Source organism: Chiloscyllium plagiosum, unplaced genomic scaffold (genome assembly GCF_037043375.1).
Source record: "Chiloscyllium plagiosum isolate Xiang-an unplaced genomic scaffold, Cpla_swu_hap1 HiC_scaffold_42, whole genome shotgun sequence".
Classification (NCBI taxonomy): Eukaryota; Metazoa; Chordata; class Chondrichthyes; order Orectolobiformes; family Hemiscylliidae; genus Chiloscyllium; species Chiloscyllium plagiosum.
Window position 1 is genome coordinate 78,000,921 of NW_028270180.1, and position 26,243 is coordinate 78,027,163.

The window sequence follows — 26,243 nt, forward strand, 5'->3', positions numbered from 1 at the left end:
CAGAAACAAACACTCACAACTCTCGGCCACCACCCTGTCTCCTGTCATTAAACAGATATCCAAAGAAACACTCATACATACACAACCCTCCACCACCATCCTGTCTCCTGCAAGTAAGCACATAGACACAGAAACACAGACATTCTACCCTCCACTACCACACTGTGTCTTGCCATTAAATAGATTTACGCTGAAACACACACACCAGCCTCCTCCACCACCGTGTCCTGCAATTAAACCGATACATACAAAAACATACACACATATTTCCAGCGCCATCCTGTCTCCGGTCATTAAGCAGTTAAACACAGAAACACACTCACATCCCTGCTCCACCACTGTCTCCTGTCATTTAACAGTTAGACACGGAAACACGCACGCACACTAACCTCCACCACAACCCTGTCTGCGGCCCTTAAATAGATGTATACAGAAACACACGCACACAACACTCCACGAACACCCTGTCACCTGCTATTAAACAGGTGCACACAGAAATACACACACAATCCTCCATCACCACCCTGTTTCCTGCCATTAATCAGATATGCACAGAAACACACGCACACAATCCTCCACGATAACCCTGTCTCCTGCCATTATACAGATATACACAGAAACATGCACACAATCCTCCATCACCACCCTGTCTCCTGCCCTTAAATAAATATACACAGAAACACACACACACAATCCTCCAACACCACCTTGTTCTCCTGCTATTGAGCAGAGATATACAGAAATACACACACAACCCTCCACCACCACCCTGTCACCAGTCCTTAAACAGATATACACAGAAACACACACACGCACACAAACCTCCATGACACCCCATCTCCTACCCATAAACAGATATATACAGTAACAAATATACAAATCCCTCCACCACCACCCTGTCTCCTGAAATTAAACATATATACACAGAAACACACATACACCATCCTCATCCAACACCCTGTCTCCTGCAAATAAACAGATATACACAGAAATATACACGCATAGCTTCAGCACCGCCCTGTCTCCTGCCATTACAGATATACACCGAATCATACACACATATCTTCAGCACCACCCTGTCTCCTGCCATTAAACAGATATACACAGAAACACACATGCACACAACACTCCACGAACAGCAGTCTGTCTCCTGTCATTAAGCAGATATATACAGAAAAACGCACACGACCCTGCACCACCACCTTATCAACTACCATTTAACAGACTGGCACAAAAGAAAAAGCACAGACAACCCTACACGAACACTCTGTCTCCTGGCATTAAACAGATATACACAGAAACACACACACACACAACCCTCCACCACCATAATGTTCTGCTGCCATTGAGCAGATATACGCAGAAATACACACACACAACCCTCGACCATCACCCTGTCTCCTGCCCTAAAACAGATATACACAGAAGCACACATACATACAGAACCCTCCACCACCACCCTGTTTGCTGCCATTAATCAGATATGCACATAAACATACACATACACACACACACAATCCTCCCCAATCACACTCTCTCCGGTGATTAAACAGATATAAACAGAAACACACACACATCTCGACACTAACACCCTGTCTCCTGCCATTGAACAGACATACACAGAAACACACAGAAACACAGGCACACACACACACGCACACACAACCCTTGAACAGCAATTTGTTTCCTGTCATTAAGCAATTAAACAGATATTTACAGAAACATACAGACAACCCTCCACCACCACCACCCAATCTCCCATCATTTTACATATATACACAGAAACACGCACACCCATTCCTCCAACACCACACTGTCTCCTGAAATTGAACATATAGACACACATACCACCCTCCTCCACCACTCTGTCTCCGGCAATTAAACAGATATATACAGAAACATAAAGACATATCTTCAGCACCACCCTGTCTTCTGCCATTAAACATAGACAGAACCACACACGCACACGTACACACAAGCATTGACAACCAATTTGTTTCCTGTCATTAAGCAGATGTACACAGAAACACACACACAACCCTCCACGACCACCCTGTCTACATTCGTTAAACAGTTATATACAGAAACTCACACTCACTAACCTCCAAAACCACCCTATCTCCTGCAATTAAACAGATATATACAGAAACATCCAGATAAGCCTCCACCACCACCCTGTCTCCTGTCATTAAACAGATATACACAAACATACACACACCACCACGACCACCCCCTCTCCTATCATTTAACAGATATACGCAGAAACACACACACACACCACCCTCCACCATAACCCTGTCTCCTGCCATTAAACAGATATACATAGAAAAACACACACAACAGTACACCACCACATTGTTTTCTGCCATTAAGCAGATATACACAGAAACACACGCACAACCATCAACCACCGCTATGTCTCCTGCCATGAAACAGATATAATCAGAAACAAACATATACAATCCTGCACCACCAACCTGTCTCCTGCAATTAAACAGGTGTACACAGAAACACACACACAGAGAACCCCCCCCACCACCATGTTTGCTGCCATAAATCAATTATACACAGAAACACACACACACAACCCTCCACTGCCACCCTGTCTCCTGCCATTAAACAGGTATACACAGAAACACACACACACTACTACACAAGCAAGTTGTTTTCTGCCAATGATCAGATGTATACAGAAGCACACACACAACCCTCCACTGCCACCCTGTCTCCTGCAATTCAACAGATATATACGGAAACACTTAACCCTCCACTACCAAACTGTCTCCTGCAATTTAATAGATATATACAGAGGCACACATACACAACCCTCCACTGCCACCATGTCTCCTGCAATTCAACAGATATATACAGAAACACTCACACACAACCTCCCACTACCTCCATGTCACCCGCCATTAAACTGATGTATGCAGAAACACACACACACAACCCTCCACCACCACCTTATTTCCAGCCATTAAGTAGATATACACACAAACACGCACTCTGCACTTCACCACCACCATGGTGCAGAAACAAACATATATGCAGAAACACACACAACGCTCCATGACCATCCTGTCTCCTGACATTGAACAAGTATACAGAGAAACACACACATCATGTCTTCTGCCATTAAGCACATATACGCAGAAACGCACACACAACCCTCCATCACCAACATGCCACCTGCCAGTAAACAGTTATACACAGAAACACACACACAACCCTCCACCACTATCCTGTTTCCTGCCATTAAACAGATATACACAGAAACGCACACATCCCTCGACCACCACCCTGTTTCCTGCCGTTAATCAGATATACACAGAAACACGCACATACATAAACCTCCACGACCACCCTGCCTCCTGCCATTAAATAGATATAAACGGAAACACAAGCACAACCCTCCACCACCGCCCTGTTTCCTGCAATTAATCAATTTTACACAGAAACACTCACACACAGCCCTCCACCACTAGTCTGTCTCCTGTAATTAAGCAGATATATACAGAAAAATACACACAACCCTGTACCATCGCCTACCACCTACCATTAAACAGATATACACAGAAAATAAAACACACACAGACAAACACCGCCCTGTTTCCTGCAATTAATCGATTTTACACAGAAACACACAGACACAACCCCCCCACCAACACTCTGTCTCCTGACATTAAGCAGATATACACAGAAACACACACACACCCCTCCACCACCACCCTGTCTCCTACCAGTAAGCACATAGATACAGAAACACAGACAACGTACCCTCTACCACCACCCTGTATCCTGCCATGAAAAAGATATATGCCGAAACTCTCTCTCTCTCTCTCTCTCTCTCTCACACACACACACACACACACACACACACACACACACACACACACACACACACACACACACACACACACACACACACACACACACACACACACACACACACACACACACACACACACACACACACACACACACAAAACTCCATGAACACCCTGCCTCCTGCCATTGGACAGATATACACAAAAACACACAAACATCAAACTGGCTCGTGCCAGTAAGCACATATACACGGAAACACGCACACACACACACACACACAAACACACACACATATACACACTCACTCACACAAATCTCCTTGATCACCCTGTCTCCTGTCATCAAACAGTTATACACGGAAATACACAAACACACACACACATACACACATAACATTCCACAAAATTTACAGCTGAGGGAACAGCAGTTACAATGCGATTAGGCAAGATTTACGAAGTATAGGATGGGGAAGGAACCTGCAGGGAATGGGCACATTAGAAATGTGGAGCTTATTCAAGGAAAAGTTCCTGAGTGTCCTAGGTAAATATGTACCTGTCAGGCAGGGAGGAAGCTGTAGAGCGCGGGAGCCGTGGTTTACGAAGGAAGTGGAATCTCTGGTCAAGAGGAAGATGGAGGCTAATGTTAGGATGAGATGTGAAGGCTCAGTTAGGGCACTTGAGGGTTACAAGGGAGCCAAGAAAGACCTAAAGAGAGAGCTCAGAAGAGCCAGGAGGAGACATGAGAAGTTGTTGGCCGATAGGATCAGGGTAAACCATAAGGTTTTCTATAGGTATTTAAGAGAATAAAAGAATGACAAGAGTAAGATTAGGGCCAATCAAGGATATTAATGGGAAATTGTGTGAGGAGTCGGAGGAGACAGAGGAAGCACTAAATGAATATTCTTCGACAGTATTCACTCTAAAAAAATGACAATTTGTCACGGAGAATAATGAGATACAGGATACTAGACTAGTGGGATTGAGGTTCACAAGGAAGAGGTATTAGAAATCCTGCAGAGTGTGAAAATAGATAGGTCCACTGGGTCAGATGAGATTTAGCCTGGGATCCTCTGGGAAGCCAGGGAGGAGGTTACCGAGCCTTTGGCCTTGATCTTATATATCGTCATTGTCTACAGGAATAATGCCAGAAGACTGGAGGATAGCAAATGTGGTTCCCCTGTTCAAGCAGGGGAGTAGAGACAACCCTGGTAATTATAGACCAGTGAGCCTTACTTCAGTTGTTGGTAAAGTGTTGGAAAAGTTTATAAGAGTTAAGATTTGCAATCATCTAGAAAATAATAATTTGATAATGGATAGTCAGCACGGTTTTGTGAAAGTTATGTCATGCCTCACAAACCGTATTGAGTTCTTTGAAAAGGTGACCAAACAGGTAGATGAGAGTAAACCAGTTGATGTGATGTATATGGATTTCAGCATGGCGTTTGATAAGGTTCCCCACAGTAGGCTATTGTTCAAAATGCGGAGGAATGGGATTGTGGGAGATATAACAGTTTGGATCAGTAATTGGCTTGCTGAAAGAAGACAGAGGGTGGTGGTTCATGGGAAATGTTCATCCTGGAGTCTGGTTACTAGTGATGTACCGCAAGGGTCGGCGTTAGGTATACTGCTGTTCGTCATTTGTATAAACGATCTGGATGATGGAGTAGAAGGGTGGGTTAGTAAATTTGCAGACAACACTAAGGTCGGTGGAGTTGTGGATAGTGACGAAAGATGTTGTAGGTTACAGAGAAACATAGATAAGCCGCAGAGCTGGGCTGAGAGGTGGCAAATGGAGTTTAATGTGGACAAATGTGAGGTGATGCACTTTGGTCGGAGGAACAGAAATTCAAAGTACTGGGCTTATGATAAGATTCTTGGTACTGTAGATGAGCAGAGAGATCTCGGTGTCCAGGTACACAGATCTATGAAAGTTGCCACCCAGGTTGACTGTGTTGTTAAGAAGGCATTAATAGAGGGATCAAGTTCTGAACTATGAGGTTATGCTACATCTGTACAAAACTCTGGTGCGGCCGCACTTGGAGTATTGTGTACAGTTCTAGTCAACGTATTATAAGAAGCATGTGAAAGCTTTGGAAAGGGTGCAGAAGAGATTTACTAGGATCTTGCCTGGTATGGAGAGAATGTCTTCTGAGGGAAGTCTGAGGGACTTGAGGCTGGTTTCGTTGGAGAGAAGAAGGTTGAGAGGTGACTCAATAGAGACATATAAGATAATCAGAGGGTTAGATAGGGTGGACAGGGAGAGCCTTTTTCCAAGTATGGTGACGCGAGCACGAGGGGGCATAGCTTTAAATTGAGAGGTGACAGATATAGGACAGATGTCAGAGGTAGTTTCTTGAATCAGAGAGTAGTAAGGGTATGGAATGCTTTGCCTGCAATGGTAGTAGATTCGCCAACTTTAAGTACATTTAAGTCGTCATTGGACAAGCATATGGACGGACATGGAATAGTGTAGGTTAGATAGGCTTCAGATTGGTATGACATCGACGCAACATTGAGGGCTGAAGGGCCTGTACTGCGCTGTAATGATCTATGTTTTATCTTCTATGAACACCCTTGCCTACTGACTTTAAACGGATATACGCAACCCTCCACCACCACCCTGTCTCCTGCCAGATACAGGAATACAGACGCTATACTCTCCACCACCACCTGTCTCCTGCCTTCAAGCAGATATATGCACAAACACACACACATACACATCCCGAGACCACCACCCCGTTTCCTGCCGTTTATCAGATATACACAGAAACACACACGCACAACCCTCCACCACCACATTCTCTCCAGCCCTTTAAACAGATATACACAGAAACACGCACACATCCCTCTACCATCACCCTGTCTCCTGCCCTTAAAGAGATATACACAGAAACACACATACATACAGAACGCTCCACTGCCACCCTGTTTCCTGTAATTAATCAGATATACACAGAAATAGACACGCACACAACCCACCACCACCACCAGTCTGTCTCCTGTCATTAAGCAGATACTTACAGAAAAACATACACATCCCTGCACCACCACCCTAACACCAGCATTAAACAGACAGACACAGAAAAAAAAGCACACACAGACAACCCTCCACTAACACTCTGTCTCCTGGCATTAAACAGATATACACATTAACACACACACACCCCTCCACCACCACCACCCTGTCTCCTGCCATTTAACAGATATGCACAGAAACACACACACAGAAACCTCCGCCACCGTGTCTCCTACCAATAAGCACTTAGACACAGAAACACAGACATCTACCCTCCATCACCACCCTGTCTCCTGCCATTAAAAGGATATATGCAGAAGCACCCACATGCACAACACTCCATGAGCACCCTGCCTCCTGCCATTGGACAGATATACACAATAACATACGCACACCAAACTGTCTCGTGCCATTATGTACATTAACACAGAAACACACAGGCACACTCACTCAAACCTCCTTCACCACCCTGTCTCCTGTCATCAAACAGTTATACACGGAAATATACACACACAAACTTCCACGAACACCCTGCCTACTGCCCTTCAACAAATATACACAAAAACGCACATGCAAACACAATCCTCCACCACCAGCCTATCTCCTGCAATTAAATAGATATACGCAGAAACACACACACAAGCACAACATTCCATGAACAACGTGTCTCCTGCCATTGAGCAGATATATGCAGGAACACAGACACAATCCTCCATGACCACCTTGTCTCCTGCCACTGAACAGATATACACAGAAACACACACACCACCACCCTGTCTCCAGCCCTTAAATAGACATACACAGAATCACACACACACCCCTCCAAGACAACCCTATCTCCTGCCATTAAACAGATATACACACACACACAACCCTTCACCACCGCCCTGTTATCCTTCCATTGAGCAGATATACAAAGAAATACATACACACAACCTTCGACCACCACCAGTCTGTCTCCTGTCATTAAGCAGATATATACAGAAAAACACACACAACCCTGCACCACCCTCTATCACGGACTATTAATCAGACATAAACAGACAACCCTCCACAAACACTCTGTTTCCAGGCATTAAACAGATATACACAGAATTGGCTGGCTGACAGAAGGCAGAGAGTGGCTGTAGATGGAAAGTATTCTGCCTAGACGACAATGTTGAGTGGGGTCTCCCAGGGCTCTGTATGTGGGCCTCTGCTCTTTGTAGTTTTTATAAATGATTTGGATGATGATGATGAGGATGAGGATTAGTAAATTTGCAGATGACACAAAGTTTGGAGGCGTCAGCGATAGTAAAAAGGGCTACTGAAGGCTGCAACGCGACATAGGCAGAATGCAGAGCTGGGCTGTGAAATGGCAGATTGAGTTCAACCTGGATAAATGCGAAGTGATGCATGTTGGAAGGTGGAACTCGAATGCTGAATATTGGATTAAAGACAGGATTCTTGGCAGTGTGGAGGAACAGAGGGATTTGGATGTGCAAGTACATAGATCCCTCAAAGTTGCCATACAAGTGGAGAAGGTTGTTAAGAAAGCATATGGTGTTTTGGCTTTCATTAATAGGGGGTTATAGTTTAAGAGCCATGACGTTTTGCTGCAGCTCGACAAGTCCCTGGTGAGGCAATACTGGAAATATTTTGTCCAGTTCTGGTCGCCCTACTATAGGAAAGATACAGAGGCTTGGGAGAGGGTGGAAAGAAGGTTTACCAGGATGCTGCTTGGACTGGAGGGCTTGGCTTATGAAAAAAAGTTTGAATAGGCTCGGACATCTCTCTGGAGAGAAGGAGGAAGAGAGGAGACCTGATAGAGGTAGACAAAATAATGAGAGGAATAGATAGAGTCAATAGCTAGAGAATTTTCCCACGGGCAAGATTGACTGGTATGAGAACTCATGTTTTGAAGATATTAGGAGGAAAGTATAAGGGAGATGTCAGAGGTAGTTTTTTTTAACACAGAGAGCTGTAATTGCATGGAATGCGTTACCAGTGGTAGTGGTGGAAGCAGAGTTATTGGGGACATTTAAGCGACTTCTAGACTTGCACATGGATAGAAGTCAATTGAGGGATATGTAGGTTGTAACTATAATTTACATTAGGATTAAATCTCGGCACAACATCGTGGATGAAAGGGCCTGTTCTGTGCTGTACTTTCTATGTTCTATGTTCTCTGACAAGGGTGAGTCGACCTCTGACCACCTAATGCCAACTGCAGAAGATGTTTAAAGAGTTCATTGAGTTGCAAAGGTGTCAGCAATATAAGTATGTTTTGGTCATTGTTGATTTTCTTTTCCTTGATGAGTTGAAGCTTACCACACTTCCAACGCTACTGCTAAAACTGTTGTAAATATTTTACTCAAGGAGATTATTACCTGCTTTGGTATTTGATTTTGTCTACCTTCTGACAATGCCCCCCCCCCTCACCACCACCCCCATTTTATTGGAGATATTAATGATAAATTATGCTCTCATTTTGGGATCCACCTCCAACTTCATTGTGCTTATTGCCCACAGACTGCAGGACTCGTGGAGCATGGTGACCAGAGTCTGAAAACTAAACTTACCAAATGGACTTCTGAGACAGGTCTTTCCTGGGTTAGGGTGGTGCCGCTGGTATTGTTCCACCTACAATACACTCCTGTGGGGTAAACTCGTTTGGCCTTTTGGAGCGCTCTCACTCTGTATGATCTGAATGATAAAGTGCACTGTATCTGATCGGCAGGAGACACTGCAGAAATTATCCCATCCCAGAGGACTGAGCTGCCTCCATTGATAGAGCTGTCTCCATTGGTAGAGTATCATACAGTAACAGCGAATATCTTTTGATGTCATCCTCGAAGGTACTTGCTACAAAAAAGATGAAGACTTCGGGAAACCGCTGTGATCACCACTAACACAGAGGCCCAGTGTGAGCCCAGTGGGCCCATAAACCTGAAATCAATGGATACAAAGGTTCTTCTTTTTAGAAGAATCCGAGTCAGACCATCGTCTTAACACTTCCTGGGGAGAAAATGGATGTCGGAGAGCGGACAGACTCAACTGGTTCCAGCATTTACAACCTTGTTCCGTGTGACAACAAAAGCAGAAACATGGAACTGTTTATCTTGCTTCTGAAAAACAGGTGAGTAAATTTTGAAGAGCTTAGATATTTCTTCCTGGTGTTCATGAAATGATCTAGAGCAGAGTACGGTTCCCTGAATATGGTCTGACTTCTGGTTTATGAACTGTGATATTCTGCTCACATGATCTGAACACATACAAAGAAATAACTCAGTGACAAGATCTGCTGAATCGGATTCCGTGAAGCAGAGAAGCCGATGTAATGAAAAGCGCCATAAGATTGGGAATGTAGCAAATTATTTTCCAGACTCGATGAGAGTGCATAGTGCTGTTTCCAGGAGTCAATATCTGTACAAGTAGACTGAAACAGCGTTGGGTGTTATTGTACTGCATCTTTTGTATAATGGTGCAAAAGCACGGAACTTTTGTATAGAGAGGATAACTTCGAAATCCTCAATGAGGCAAAACACACAAATGAGGTAAACAACAACGTAACCACACAATTTGGTGTTACATTATGCGGTAAACTTCCCTGCTCAAATTTCGCTCAAAATCGCTCTCTGTCTAATTCCTAAGACTTATATTAGAATAGTGAATGGTATGTCAATAAAAACTGCTCTGGTCTCACAACTTCAGCATTTCATACCCACCCCCTTATGTATGACTGGCAATAGTAACTGATCCCTCACTGTGTTACTTCAGCACACGTAGAGAAGAAATAACTATAAGAACAACACTCAAGTAAGTGACTGGGATTTGACCCGATTCTGTTGCAACCAATCCATTCAGCTGTAATTGAAATTGCTTCCACCTTTCCTGTGTCGGTAATAAGATTACATAGCTTAGTGGTGAGTTTTCATGCATTGAATTAGACCCAGCATCCTTTCTCAGGTTGAAATTTACAGGGATATAAAGACATGATGAAAGACACGGGCAGTGTTTACTGGACTGTAAATACGTTAGGAATGACACGGCCATGATACCATGTCGTTAGAAACGAAGGAAATGAGGTTTCCTTGGAGATAAAGCCACTAGAAACGAAAAGAGGCAGTTTAATGGGATGATGGCATAGATAAGGAATAATGCGGGTGGAATCAGGAAAGACTTAGTTGTGTCCGAATAGAGGTTATTCGGCTGATGTGAAGATCTTAAGAGTAAATATGAGCGAAATTTCCTCGTTTAGGTGAGTGGAAACTAGACTTCAAACCCAGCGGGGCACGATAAATAAGTTTGGATTAGGCATTTTATATTCTGAGAGTTATTGAATTCGGAGATGAATTTTCAGAAATAAAAATATTTTAGGTGCTGATTCCAGAATATTCGAAAAGCGCGAGCAGGCACACAAGGAGTGAATTTAACAGTGATTCTGGGCTGCCAGGATGGGGGTGCAAAAGGGAAAAACTCTGGAAGTGGTTAACATTCATAGGAAAGAAATTGCATTTCACCTGCAGTTGAAAATATAAAGTGTAAGAAGAGCTAATGGAGTTGGAAGGTGCAGTAGCTCATTCTACATGAAATATTATATAACGCAAATGCACTGATCTGTTTGGTTTAACTCTGCATTGAATGGAAGTCGGTTAGCTCAGTTCGCTGACTAACTGATTTGTGAGAAACATGAGACCAAGAGCGTGAGATTAATTCTCTCACTGTCTACCCGCCGTTTGATATGATCATGGCTGACCAAATACGTCAATGTCTTTGCCCAGCTCATCCACAACAGGATAAAGACAGTTAAGCAATCGAAAATTTCTGTTCATACAGGTAAGATGAAACATATTGGATTCTTCAACAATCTTCACCATTCCGACATCCAAGAATACATTTCACAGTAGGTTTCTGCACGAAATTTGCAGGTTTTGCGGATGAGCATCTGATTCTGGCCTGATCATGTTTCAAATGATATGATTCCGCAAAAACTCACAACCATGAAGGTAAAGAATTTCCTCTGGTCAGTAGCAGGGACGGGAACTCCAGATGACAGGAATTGGCGATGAGTCAGCACAACACTCAATGATTCAGCTGAAAACTGAACTAAACTCCAATTCTAGTGCGTTTCAAACCAACAAACATTGAATAGCAAAGTTACCAAATTTGTAGAAATCTAACAATCTTTTCATTGTGCCACAGAGCTGCACTCGCCACAATTTTACTGCACCCAAAGTTGCGGTTGTCGTAGAGAAAATCGACTATCACCAGGAGATGCGGAGTTTTTCAAGGAGTAGATCTTTTATTTGCAACCAAAAACAGTGACATTCAGAAAACAAATTTTTGACTCACCCGAACCTCAGGGTCCATGGCATAGAGTCATAGAGTCATTGAGATGTGCAGGATCGAAACAGACACTGCTGTCCAACTTGTCCATGCCGACCAGATATCCCAACCCAATCTAGTCCCACCTGCAATCATCCGGCTCATATCCCTCCAGACCCTTCCTTTTCATATGCCTCTCAAATGTTGCACTTGTACCAGCCTCCACCACATCCTCTGGCAGCTCATTTCATTCACGTACCACCCTCTGTGTGAAAAAGTTGCCCCTTAGGTCTCTTTCATATCTTACCCCTCTCACAATAAACCTATGCCCTCTAGTTCTGGACTCCACGACTCCAGGGAAAATATTTTGTCTATTTATCCTTTCCATGCCCCTCATAATTTTCCATGCCCCTCTACAAGGTCACCCCTCAGCTTCCGAAGCTCCAGCGAAAACAGCCCCAGCCTGTTCAGCTTCTCCTTGTAGCTCAAATCCTCCAAGCCTGGAAACATCCTTGTAAATCTTTCTGAACCCTTACATGTTTCACAACATCTTTCCGATCGGAAGGACACCAGAATTGCACGCAATATTGCAACAGTGGCCTAACCAATGCCCTGTACCGCCGCAACATGACCTCCCAACTCCTGTACTCAACACTCTGACCAATAAAGGAAAGCATACCAGATGCCTTCTTCACTATCCTATCTACCTGCGACTCCACTTTCAAGGAGCTATGAACCTCCACTCCAAGGTCTCTTTTTACAGCAACACTCCCTAGGGTCTTACCATTAAGTGTATAAGTCCTGCTAAGATTTTCTTTCCCAAAATTCAGCACCTCACATGTATCTGAATTAAACTCCATCAGTTTATACCTTTTCTTTCAACATGTCTTGTTAGCTTATCAGAATGCCAACTGTGTTCGTCAGAATTACCTCACTCCAGCTGTACAATAAACCAATGGTGATAATTCCCATTATCGTTCTCCTTCTGCCACTATGGCTTTTCCTAATTCATTATACTGTAACTATTAAGTATTCTACTGCTACCTGTGCTCAATGAACCTCCATCCCAGACTAATCTGTCATGATTAGATATTTTGCTACCCCATGTAGCATAATGTTTTCCTGTCTCAAGCTGACTCTACTAGCTACTAATTAGATATTTAATGTCATATCCTGCTACAAGTGTCTCAAGCAGGCTGACTCTACTATCAATTAATTATTTAAAATCATGTCCTAAGTATGTACTGTCACGACTTGTCCCAAACTGCCACGATGATATTTAGTCGGCGAGGCTGACTTTACTAATTGTTATTATCTCAGCCTGCCATTGTAACTTTTCAGCACATTCTGACTCTGCTAATTGGTGGAGGGCTGAAGAAGGGCTTATGCCCGAAACGTCGATTCTCCTGTTCCCTGGATGCTGCCTGACCTGCTGCGCTTCTCCAGCAACACATTTTCAGCTCTGATCTCCAGCATCTGCAGACCTCACTTTCGCCCTTAATTGGTGTGGGAGCATTCCACTATTCTTATCCCATCCTGCCACACTGGCTCCATCCTGCCAAAGTCATCTTTTGACTAGTGTAGCATTCCGCAGACCCCTTGTCCCAGATCGCCAGTAGTTTCCATGCCTTTAGCCTTCCCATGCTTTCATGCTCTTTATTTTCTGTGCAGTGTTGGGATCTTTCATCAGACATCTGTTTACCTTCACCCCACTTTCTCGTACCTGGTCCTTATCCATATGTGCTCTCGCTTCTCAGTATTCGGCTAAATACTCCTGAAATGCTTTGATGACTCATAGCTTTACCACATGTTCAAACAGTGAATTCCAAATAAACAACACTCTCAGAGTGAAAACGTTCTTCCTATGTCTCCTCTGAACATCCTCTCCCTTGCGTTTATCGGAGATCCCTGGTTGTTAACTCTTCCCGTAACAAGTTTGTTCCTATCACACATTCCGATCCCCTTAATGTGCACCTTAATCACTTCCTCACTCAGCCTTCTCCGCTCCCAGATAAAGAGCCTGAACTGAGCTCGTCCATCTTCGCCATGGCGTTAGTGTCATGCTGGAAAAGTATAGCAAGTCTGGCAGCATCCAAGAAGCGAGAGAATCGACGTTTCTGGCATAAATCTTTCATCAGGAATGAGGCTTGTGGGTGGGGGCTGAGAGATAATTGGAAGGGGGTTGGGGTTGGGTGCAAGGAAGCTGGGAAAGCAAATGGTGGATTGTGGCGGGGAAAAGGTGATAAGTCAGAGGGGGAGAGATGAATAGGTCCGGAGGGTGGGGCTGAGTTGGATGTTTCAGGCTGTGATAATGTGGGTGGAGGGGAAATGAGGAAGCCGCTGAAATCCACATTTATCCCGTGTGGTTGCAGGGTCCCAAGGCAGAACATGAGGCGTTCATCTTCCAGGCGTCAGCTGGTAAAGGTGTGGTGGTGGCTTATGCCCGAAACGTCGATTGTCCTGGTCTGCAATTCACATGACAGGGGAGATGTGAAAACCAAAGACTAAAAGAAGGACAAAATCTTATAGATTCAGAGTTAATGGAATTCGACACAGTGTGGACAGAAACCATTTGGCCAGTTGAATCTGCACAGTGCCGTGGAAGAGATTCACACTCCCCTACTCTATCTTTCTAAACCCGCACTTGTGATGCACCTACAAAATTAGAAATCACTTCAAAAGCTCAGCGAAATCAGGCAGCATCAGTCGAGGGAAATCAGGGTTAACATTGCGAATTAAAATCAGTTCCGAGGAAGGGTCTGTTGACACGAAATGGTCATTCTGTTTTCCCCGAGCTGCAATTCTGACTTTTGTCTCTGATTTACAAAACTTACAGTCCATTCAGATTTTGTTTGCCATTTACCTGAATTGCACACCTTTGCACTGTGGGAAGGAATCGGAGCAGCCAGAGGAAACTCACACAGGAGAGAGAGAGAGGAGTGTGCAAATTCCACACAGTCAGTCAAAGAAGATATGAATCGAAGGCGGGTTTCTGGCAATGAAAGGCGCAGTTCTAACCACTGAGCCCTCCCAATATGCAAGCGCCTGTCCTGGAAACGAATTGAACCCGACCTCACGCAGTGACAGGCGGTCGTACTACCCAGGAATTCTATGCAAAAAGAAGCCTATTTGTTAATACTGGAAATTAACATTCGCTCAACTATCCGAACACATTTTAAAATTACTTGGCCTATAGCCTTATATGTCTTGGCATCACAAATTCTTTCTGAAAACTTCTGAAAGTTCTCAGGATTTCCACCTCTGCAACCTTTGCATGCACTGAGTTCCAGATTTCATCCTACCGCTGTTTCAAAACATTTGTCTGCACATTCACTCAAATCTTTCCTCTTCTATCCTTAAATCTATGCCACCCTGCCCCTCCCCCGTGATTGATCTCACCATCAAAGAGAAACATTGATTTCAGTGTACGCCATCCATATTCCTGATTATTGTATACATTTCAATCATGTTTCCTCTCAATCTCTTCAACTCTAAGTAAAACGCCTCCAGTCTGTCCAATTTCACTTCATAACTGAAACTCTTCTACCCAGACAATATCCTGGTAAATCTCTCCTGCATCATTTCCAGTGCTATCATATCCATGCTATAATGCGAATTGCAGAACTGCACACAATAGGCAAGACAGAGCTAAATGAGCAAGTGAAATAAATGATGTCCACAGACAGAGGTAGATTAGATTCCCTACAGTGTGGAAACAGGCCCTTCGGCCCAACAAGTCCACACTGACCCGCCAAAGCGTAACCCACCCAGACCCATTCTCCTACATTTACCCCTTCACCTAACACTACGGGCAATTTAGCATGGCCAATTCACCTGACCTGCACATTTTTGGACTGTGGGAGGAAACCGGAGCACGCGGAGGAAATACACGCAGACACGGGGAGAATGTACAAACTCCACAGAGAGAGTTGCCTGAGGCGGAAATTGAACCCGGGTCTCTGACGCTGCGAGGCAGCAGTGCTAACTGCTGTGCCACCTTGCCGACCATGAGGTATTTTCGGATAAATGTTCTTTTCCTCAGAGCTGCCTTGTGTCTTTTTCCAGAGCCTGATGTTCTAATAATATCTGGTCATGTGGTAAAAGATGCTACATGAGAATTGACCTCACAACCACGGTATCGAAATGGATTGATTGGCTTGAAGGTGGGCACATGGTTCTTCTATGACGGCACAGAGGCGCAATAAATTCCAAAGCTGGGAGTACTCCTGGTCAAAGGCGGGGACGAAGAGCATAATTTTTGTTTTAGGATACAACACCAGCATTAGCCCGCACTAAGATTGGCTCAGCTGAGGCGTGCTGGAGCCTTCAGCGAGAGGTCGATTAATTGAAAGCATTCTCTGAAAGTTTCCTTAACAATGCGCTGTTTTGTTACTTTGACAGTAACAGCTATTTTTGATCACATCGTCTCCACATCAGCCTCGTGGTCCCAGTAAACACTCCAGACCAGCGTATATCACTTTCATTCCGACACAGCCACACGTTATGTTCTCATTCCCTCTGTGATAATTGGAATTGAAAATATCATTCTCTGAGATTCAGCAATGTAGCATGAAGTTGACAGAGTAGTGAACAAAGAATAACAAAGAACAGAGAAAATGTACAGCCCAGGAACACGCCCTTTGGGCGTCGAAGCCTGAGCTGATCCAAATCCATTGTCTAAATCTATCACACAATTCCAAAGCATCCCTCTGCACTCTTCCTACACATGCATCTGTCCAGGCACACCTGAAATGAATCTACCGTGCCTGTGTCTAATACATCTGCTGGCAACACGTTCCAGGCACCTATCACCCTCGGTGTAAAATACTTCCAATGACTATCTCTCTTAAACTTTCCAACTTTCACCTTGAACGCGTGACCTCTCGTTATTGAATCCCACACCTTGGGAAAAAGCTTATCCCTATCGACCCTGGCTATACCCTTCATGATTCTGTAGACGTCGATCAGGTCGCCTTCAATCTCGTTTTTTTTTTAATGAAAACAAACGTAACCTACTCAACCTCTCTTCAGAGCTAGCATCTTCCATATCAGGCAACATCCTCATAATCCTTCTGTGCACCATCTCCTAAACGTCCACATCGTTTTGGTAATTTGGCAACCAGAACTGCACACAGCATTCTACATGCGGTTGAACCAAAATCTTGTACAATTTCAGCATGACATTCAAGCTCTGATAATCAATGCCTCGTCCGATGAAAGCAAGCATGCCATATGCCTTCTCGTCCACTCGATCCGTCTGTGCAGCCACCTTCAGAGTACAAGGAACCTGAACTCCCACATCTCTCTGCTCAGCAATTTTACCCAAGGCTCTTCCGTTTACCGTATACTTGGCTCTAGAATTAGACTTCCCAAAATGCATCAACTCACATTTGCCTGGATTCAACTCCATCTGCCACTTCTCCGCTCAACTGCCCTATCTATATTCTCCTTCATTCATTGACAGTCCCCTAAGCTTTCTGCTACTCCACCAATCTTCATGTCATCTGCAATTGTAATGGCGATATTTGGGCTAGCAACCCTTGGAGACTGGAGCATGGCAGCTGCTCGTATTTAGATTCGATGAATAAAATCTGGAATATAAACCCGCTCAGAGGAAGAGTGATAAAAAGTTTTACTTTGCTGAAAACCCATTCATCCATGTCCCTTCAAAAGGGAAATCTTCCGTCCTTAAAGAGACCTGCCAACATATAACTCCACACGCACAATAGTACGGTTCACCCATAAATTCCCTCTGACTCAGGTCAAGTAGATTTAAGGATGAACAACAAATGTTGTTCAGGCTATGATGGCCACACTCCGGGGGAGAATAAGGAAGGATAAAAAAGGTGCATGGATGACGGGAAAAATTGGGAATCGTCTCAGCGTGGTCTCAAATTCAGCTGATTATCCAAACTAAATAGACACAAGGATACCCACGCCGCCATGAAGTCAGGTCCATGGGGGCGGGGTCTGTAGGAAGGGATTCAATTACCCGCTGAAATGTAAACTCACTTCCTCAGTCACAATGTGGGCAGGTCATTCACCACTCCCCTCTCTGAGAAGGAATCAGTCAGGAGACCAAACTGCAGAGTTGCCATCAGGTTTACAAATGATAGCAATGGTCCAATTCTGTTGTTATTGCAGGTGTTCATCCCATTCAGCAATGAACCATACTTGGATGCCTATTTCCAGTGGAGTACCACTGTTTCCTGGTGTAGATCAATAATTCAAACTTAGTTGTAGGAGACACGTTTAGATGTTTACAGACGATGCAACAATTGGTCGTGTAGGTGACTGTGATAAATAATATAAGGGATCGCAGGGATCTAAAAATCAGGTGGAAAGGAAAAACGGCGAATGGAATTGAATCCAAACCAATAAGTGGTAATGCATTTGGAGAGTTGAGACAATAGCAGTGAGGATTCTGAGTGGTATACAGGAACAAAGAGATTTTGGAGTAGATATTCACAGATCTCTGAAGATTGTTGGATAGGAAGATCAGTTGTACGAGAGGCTCTTTCTTGACCACAGTATGAGAATGATATTCGATCTTTAGCAAAGGCCAGTTTCGGAAACAACTGAAGGAATGAGCGCAAGTCTGGTCAATGCGATAATCAACATTTTTCAAAATTGTATAATAAAATGTGGAGGGCTCTAGTATAACTCTTTGCCCATCAAGACCGCTTCACCACTCAATGAATTTACCACTGATTCCTCTCCAAGTCATGCTGGTATGTGCCTTGGAGGGTAATTCATAAATGCTGACGTTTCGGTACATCTTCAACCTTGTCGTTATAGTCGGTACAGTCTTTGAGCTTTGAAGGTTCTGTCAACAAAGCCTGGATGACTTACTTCAGTGAATATTCTAGGTGGCGCACTCTGCTGCAATTGTGCCTCAGCATTTAAGGGAATAACTATTCAGGCGTTGAACAATGTATAGTTAAGTGACTGTATTGTGATGGAGGGTGTCCAGTTCCTTCAGTGGTATTTCAGCTGCACCCACCTCGGCAAATGGAGAGAGTTCTGTTCAGCATCTAGTTTGTGCATTGCGGACGATGTCGGCTTCACGAAGACAAGGGTTGAGTTAATAATAAAACAAAGTCGACCGACGGACATGTTTTTGTCATCAACTTCTTTTATGCGCGATCAGGTTCCATTTCTCCTAAATACTAGCTGTCAGGACGATTACACGGAGGAATTCAGTTACAGTGAAGCCATTGAATGTCAATCGAATATGATTAGATTCTGATTTGTCAGAGTTATCATTGCTGTATTTAGTCCTTCTGTGGAAAAATCCGATTCGAATCGCTTTCTGATTTCAAGTTCCAATTTCCGTCCGCGCCTGAAATTTCAACCCATTTCATCACCAAAATTTCTCCACCTGTAGTAATAATATGTAAGGACGCTGCAGGGGACAGCAGAGATTTACGAGGATGTTGCGAAATCTGTATAAAATGGACCTTCGTGGAATGATTGGTTAGTCTGGGATTACTCTCCTTGAAACAAAGGAGGTGGAGGGGTGCTCTATAATCATATAACACCAATCATAAACGTTCAGTATTCGTGGAATCTTGACAGGGTAGATACGGGCAGGTGGTTTGCCCCATGCTGTGAGGAGAGCACCAGAGGACAGAATCTCAGAATTAGATATTGCCCATTTAATACAGAAATGAGGAGTCATCTCTTTGCTCAGGGGCCAGACAATCTGTGCCATCAGTGTTGTTGGGTGTTTTCAACCTGTGCCAGATAGATAATCAGAAAGATGATGAAACTTTGTCGAGGTAAGTGAGCAGAAAGGAATTAAAGATTATCAGATCAACCATGAGTTCGTTGAATGGTGGGGCAGACTCCGTAGGCTGAATGGCAAACTTCCACTTGTTTCACATTTTGTCTAACGTCTTATTTTATTCATAAGTTCAGAATTGTGGGGGGATGGGATGAAGTGATAGAAAAGGTTTATTAAACAGGTCAGACAGATCAGGAAAAAGGTTCATAAACTCAGGAAGAAGAAATGTGCTGTGGCCTGGGGATAACAAATGACACTGGGCACAGCACAGGTGGCTGTGTACAGAAGCTGTGAATGCTGAAGAAAGTTGGTAGACCTTATACAATTGGCAACTCAGTGATCACGCTGGATGATGGATCGTTGTATGATTCACACACAGCAGAAATTTGTGAAAGAATGAAAGGTTCGTTTCATTGGAGAAGTTTTCTGCGGTTCCAAATCCGAGTCACTGTTTGAAATACTGATCAGGTCATTGTGTGAAGTGTTAGATTAAATTACTAATGTGCACCCCCACTGGATAAACTTGTGCTCCCGAACTCTTGTTATTTGTTTCTCTTTCTTTCGATGCAAATTCATAGAAAGACAAGGTGGAATGTGGGGCGGAAAGAAAAAGGCGTTCTTTTTCATTACACCAAGTTAATCTACAGTTGAATAGAATGACTGCTCCCACTCTTCATTTCGACTTTAATGTGGTGTGGATTATTTGTGAATCTCTCGTGCAGTGAAGGGCAAGAACAAGATTCTCTATCCAGTGTATACCAGAGTGTGAGGTGCCAATAAAACTGCTGGAGCGGTTTATGAAGTTAGCAACCAGAGTGTGACTCGAACTCGTGAATGTGGAGCACAGCGGTATAATAACCCAACACCATAATCGTTCAGTCTTCGCAGCACATTTTGTAGAGGGGTGACATGTCACCTCATCAGGTTGCATGTGGTGAAAGTAAAGGATGAGAAATTTGCAGAGTGTAATCGAAATCACGCCATTGTGTTTCTGCTTGCACCAGAATTATAATAACAGCAAATGCCTATAAATAGCCACCTCGACAGAATAAGTAGCTGTCATTGATACATTCTGAGTCAGAACTGTGTCAGAAGGAAACAGAGAACAAGAATTTTCCGTCATATTCACACCTACATTTCACTCATAATTTCTTCAGTCACTTTCTCTCTCAAGTGAAGAAGCAGCCATGGAGAGGGAAATAAAGGCCATGTTGTGGCTCAATGGCCTTTCTCATATGGCTGAACCTGAATTGGATTAAATCGCAAGAAACTCTGTTTTGTTCGTTTCATTTTAATTTTGCTGCAACCTCACAATGTTCATTGTAATAATCAGAAGTGAATTAGATAAATCTCATTGTAACGATTAATGTTGTATTCAAATTTGCTCCGACTTTATTTCAGCTTAAGGAAAATATTTCTCCGAAAATCAGTGTTAAAATGCAAAATAAACCCACCAGTTTTGTTGCTCCTTGCTTTGGCAGATTTCACCGAGTATAAAATGGACCAAAAATCATGGTGTTTGTCCTCACAGCTTTAACGCATGTGATGAAAGCAGGAAGTCGATCTCCAAGCAACTGGTCACTTCTTATTCATTATGTAATATCGTCCCTTCACAATGAGAAAAATCCACTCAGTTCCATTTACAATGGTTTAGGTGGAATATTATGCCAAATCTTTCAAAATCCAGAGTTTTTAAAACCGAATCTTATTCAGCTGCACACGTTCACGAAATCTCTTTACATTTAAAGTCAACCCACTTAGACATTGTTTCCCCGCAACTTCCGAACGACTACACCCCACCCCTACACCTTTACCGAGCCACACGCTGTCTCCCTACTTGTGAAATTTATTCCTTGTATGTCACCAAATGTACCTTTCCAAATCTTTTGAAAAACAGATTCTCGGAGTGTTCTCATCATTTCTTTGTCCTTCAAAGGTTTTATCAAAAGTTGTGATTGTCTAGCGTCTTGATGTTTCAATACTTGAAAGAGAGAATTTTCCACCTATTCACTCTGTCCAAACATTTCATAACCTGAAAAACCCCAATTAAGTCTTTCTTGGTTGAGGGATAACTGTTCTAAATTTTCGAAGACAACAAGTGAATAAAATCTCATCCTCAGTCCACCCCGTCAGCATTGTCTCTACTGGCTTTACACCCCAGTAAACACCGTCATTACCCTCTCCGAGAGAATCACAGAATCCTACAGTGCAGAAAGAGCATTTCAGTCAATCAAGCCGGAGTCGACTCTCTGAAGAGCATCTCACCAAGGCCTATCTTGATGGAGAGGGATAGATGTGCACTGCAGGGCAAGAGTTATAGCTGGGGGCAGGGAAATTATGATGCGGTGAGGCACGACTTAGGATGCGTGGCTTGGAAAAGTAGGCTTCAAGGCATGGGCACAATTAATATGTGGAGCTTGTTCAACGAGCAACTATTGAGTGTCCTTGATAAGTATGTACCTGTCAGGAAGGGAGGAAAGGGACGTGTGAGGGAGCCGTGGTTTAATAAGGAATTGGAATCCCTTGTTAAATGGAAGAGGGCGGCGTATGTAAAGTTGATGCGTGAAGGTTCAATTGGGGCGATTGAGAGTTATAAGGTAGCCAGGAAGGACCTGAAGAGAGAGCTAAAAGCAGCAAGAACGGGACATGAAAAGTTCTTCGTTGGTAGGATTAGGGAAAACCCTAAGGCTTTCTATAGGTATGTCAGGAATAAAAGAATGACTAGGCTAGGAATAGGTCCAGTCAAGGATAGTAGTGGGAAATTGCATGTGGAGGCTGAAGAGATTGGAGAGACACCGAATGAATACTTTTCGTCAGTATTCAATCGGGAACAGGATATTGTTGTCAATGTGAATACTGAGTCACAATTAATTAGAATGGATGGCTTTGAGGTATGTAGAGAAGAGGTGTTGGAAATTCTGGGAAGGGTGAAAATAGATAAGTCCCCTGGGCCTGATGGCATTTATCCTAGGAATCTCTGGGAAGCAAAGGAGGAGATTGCAGAGCCATTGGCCTTGATTTTTATGTCCTCGTTGTCTACAGGAATAGTTTTGAATGTCTAGCGTCTCGATGTTTACTTACTTGAAAGAGAGAATTTTCCACCTATTCACTCTGTCCAAACATTTCATAACCTGAAAAAGAAGACTGGAGGAAAGCAAATGTGGTTCACTTGTTCAAAAAGGGGAGTAGGGATAACCCTAGTAACTGTAGACCGGTGAGTCTCACTTCTGTTATAGGCAAAGTCTTAGAGAGAATTGTAAGGGATAGGATTTATGAACATCTGAATAGGAATAATGTGATCAAGGATAGTCAGCATGGTTTTGTGAAGGGCAGGTCGTGCCTCACAAACCTTATTGAATTCTTTGAGAAGGTGACTAAGGAGGTAGATGAGGGTAAAGCGGTAGATGTGGTGTATATGGATTTTAGTAAGGCGTTTGATAAGGTAGGCTTTTGCAAAAAATACGGAGGTATGGCATTGAGGGTGAGTTGGAGGTTTGGATTAGAAATTGGCTGGCTGGAAGGAGACAGGGGGTAGTAGTTGATGGTAAAGGTTCATCTTGGAGTCAAGTTACTAGCGGTGTTCCGCAAGGATCTGTTTTGGGACCATTGCTGTTTGTCATTTTCATAAATAACCTGGAGGAGGGGCGAGAAGATTGGGTGAGCAAGTTTGCGGATCATACGAAAGTCGGTGGAGTTGTTGACAGTGAGGAAGGATGTGTCAGGTTACATCGGGATACAGATAAGTTGCAGAGCTGAGCAGAAAGGTGGCAAACGGAGTTCAATGTAGGTAAGTGTGAGGTGATTCACTTTGGTAAGAGTAACAAAAATATGGGGTACTGGGCTAATTGTCGGATACTTGGTAGTGTGGATTATCAGAGGGATCTTGGTGTCCATGTACACACATCTCTGAAAGTTGCCACCCAGGTAAATAGTGTGGTGAAGAAGGCATATGGCGTACTGGCTTTTATTGGTAGAGGAATTGAGTTCCGGAGCCCTGAGGTCATGTTGCAGTTATATAAGACTCTGGTGCGGCCGCATTTGCAGTATTGTGTGCAGTTTTGGTCGCCATACTATAGGAAGGATGTGGAGGCACTGGAACGGGTGCAGAGGAGGTTTACCAGGATGTTGCCTGGTATGGTAGAAAGATCGTATGAGGAAAGGCTGAGGCACTTGGGGCTGTTTTCATTAGAGAAAAGAAGGTTTAGGGGTGACTTGATAGAGGTGTACAAGATGATTAGGGGATTAGATAGGGTTGACCATGAAACCTTTTTCCACGTATGGGGTCAGCTATTAGAGGGGGCATAGCTTTAAATTAAGGGGTGGTAGGTATAGGACGGATGTTAGGGGTAGATTCTTTACTCAGCGAGTCGTGAATTCATGGAATGCCCTGCCAGTAGCAGTGGTAGACTCTCCCTCTTTTTGGGCATTTAAACGGGCATTGGATAGGCATATGGAGGATAGTGGGCTAGTGTAGGTTAGGTGGGCTTGAATCGGCACAACATCGAGACCAAAGGCCCTGTACTGCGCTGTATTTTTATATGTTCTATGTTCTATCTCTCCTCCCCATTCCCTTATATTTCACCAGATGAAGGGGCAATCCTCCCCATTATGATGTCAAATAAAGCTGTTGGGCTATAACCTGGCGTCCTGTGACTGCTGACATTGTCCCCGCGTTACCCATGGCTAATTCACTTAATTTACTTAATTCGATCCCTGGACACGAGAGGGCAATATAACTTGGCCAATCGACATAACCCTCACACCGAACAGCAATGCGAATTACTGAGCCACTGTTCCATCATAGTGAGCAAAACCTGAATCATTTTTAATTGCTTTATACCCTGGTAACTCAGCAAATCAAGCAAATCAACCCAAATTCAATGTATCGCAACGCGACTCTGTGCTTTACAATCTGATTCGTGCTGCGGGAAATGTTTCTGCACTCATATTTGAATTTTTTTTACGCTGTTTCTCCCTCACTTTCCTGCTTCCAATAAACACTTCAATTCGGAACAAGTCTGCCGAATGTTTTTCATTCCAGCACAGTAACAAGGTGCAGTTTGCAGAGGTCACGTGTTTGCGTTTTCACTGACACTCTGCCTCCCTGAGAGCTGCTGTTATTCCCCAGTTGATTCAGGCATCACTGGCCTTCCTGTGACATACCCCATCGAGAATGGAAGGACACGTATCATACCCGCACTTGGGAATAGAGCGACAGTTTTAAAATAGTTACACTGTCCCCAGTGGAGAATTGAGCCCTGTGACAGGCGGGGACACTAACCACTATACTAACGAAAACAAGAGTGTCAAAGGAGGCCCTTCAACCAATTGTGGCGACACTTGTCCAAAACAACTGCCGAATGAACTGAATCCCATTTCACAATGTTTATTCCACAGCCTTATATGTCTTGGTATCACAAGTTCAAATCTGAATGTTTGTTCAGGTTCTAAGGGTTTCTGCCGCTCTGAAAAATGCAGACAGTGTATTCCAAATTCCAACCACCTACTGGCTAATAAAGCTCTTTTGCACGTCTTCTCAAACCATTCTGCCTTTCTCCTTAAATCTCTGGCCCCTGCTAATCGATCCCTCCATCAATGGGAAACTCGTTCAGTCAACCCTGTCCATACCCTAACTCAATCATGTCTCCTCTACATCTCCTTTGCACTACGACAAACATTCCACTCTGTCCTGTCTTTCTTCACAACTGAAACTCTTCATCCCAAACAATATCCCGGTAAATACCTCCTGCAATTTTCTCAGTGTGATGACATCCATGCGATAATGTGACTTGCAAAACTGCACACAACACTCTTGCTTGAGCCTAATGGACATTTGTTTTAAAATTTCTACATTAGTATGAGGACGATTCTGGCTAAGCAGAATTTATTAGCCATTCTGAATTGCCCAGAGGGCAATTGAGACTCAACCATATTGTTACGAGTTTGAAGTCACATGCAGGCCAGACCAAGTAAGGACATCAGTGAACCAGATGTTTTTTTTCCAACAATTGTCAATGGATATATAGTAATCATTAGATTCTACATTGCAGATATTTGCTGAATCCAAATTTTACAATATGGCATGGTGGGGCTCAAGCCCGAGTACTCAGACTATTACCTCGGTCTCTCGATTATGAGTCCTCTGAAATTACCACAAGAGCAACACAGAAAGCCACAAAAGCTGATCATTTCCAGTAAAATCTCTTTTCCTCAAAACTGGCCTGGGTCTTTTCCATGAGCCTGACGCTCCAATTGTCTCTGCCCTAAGTCAGTAAAAGCTGCTACATGGGGATTGATTTCTCAACCG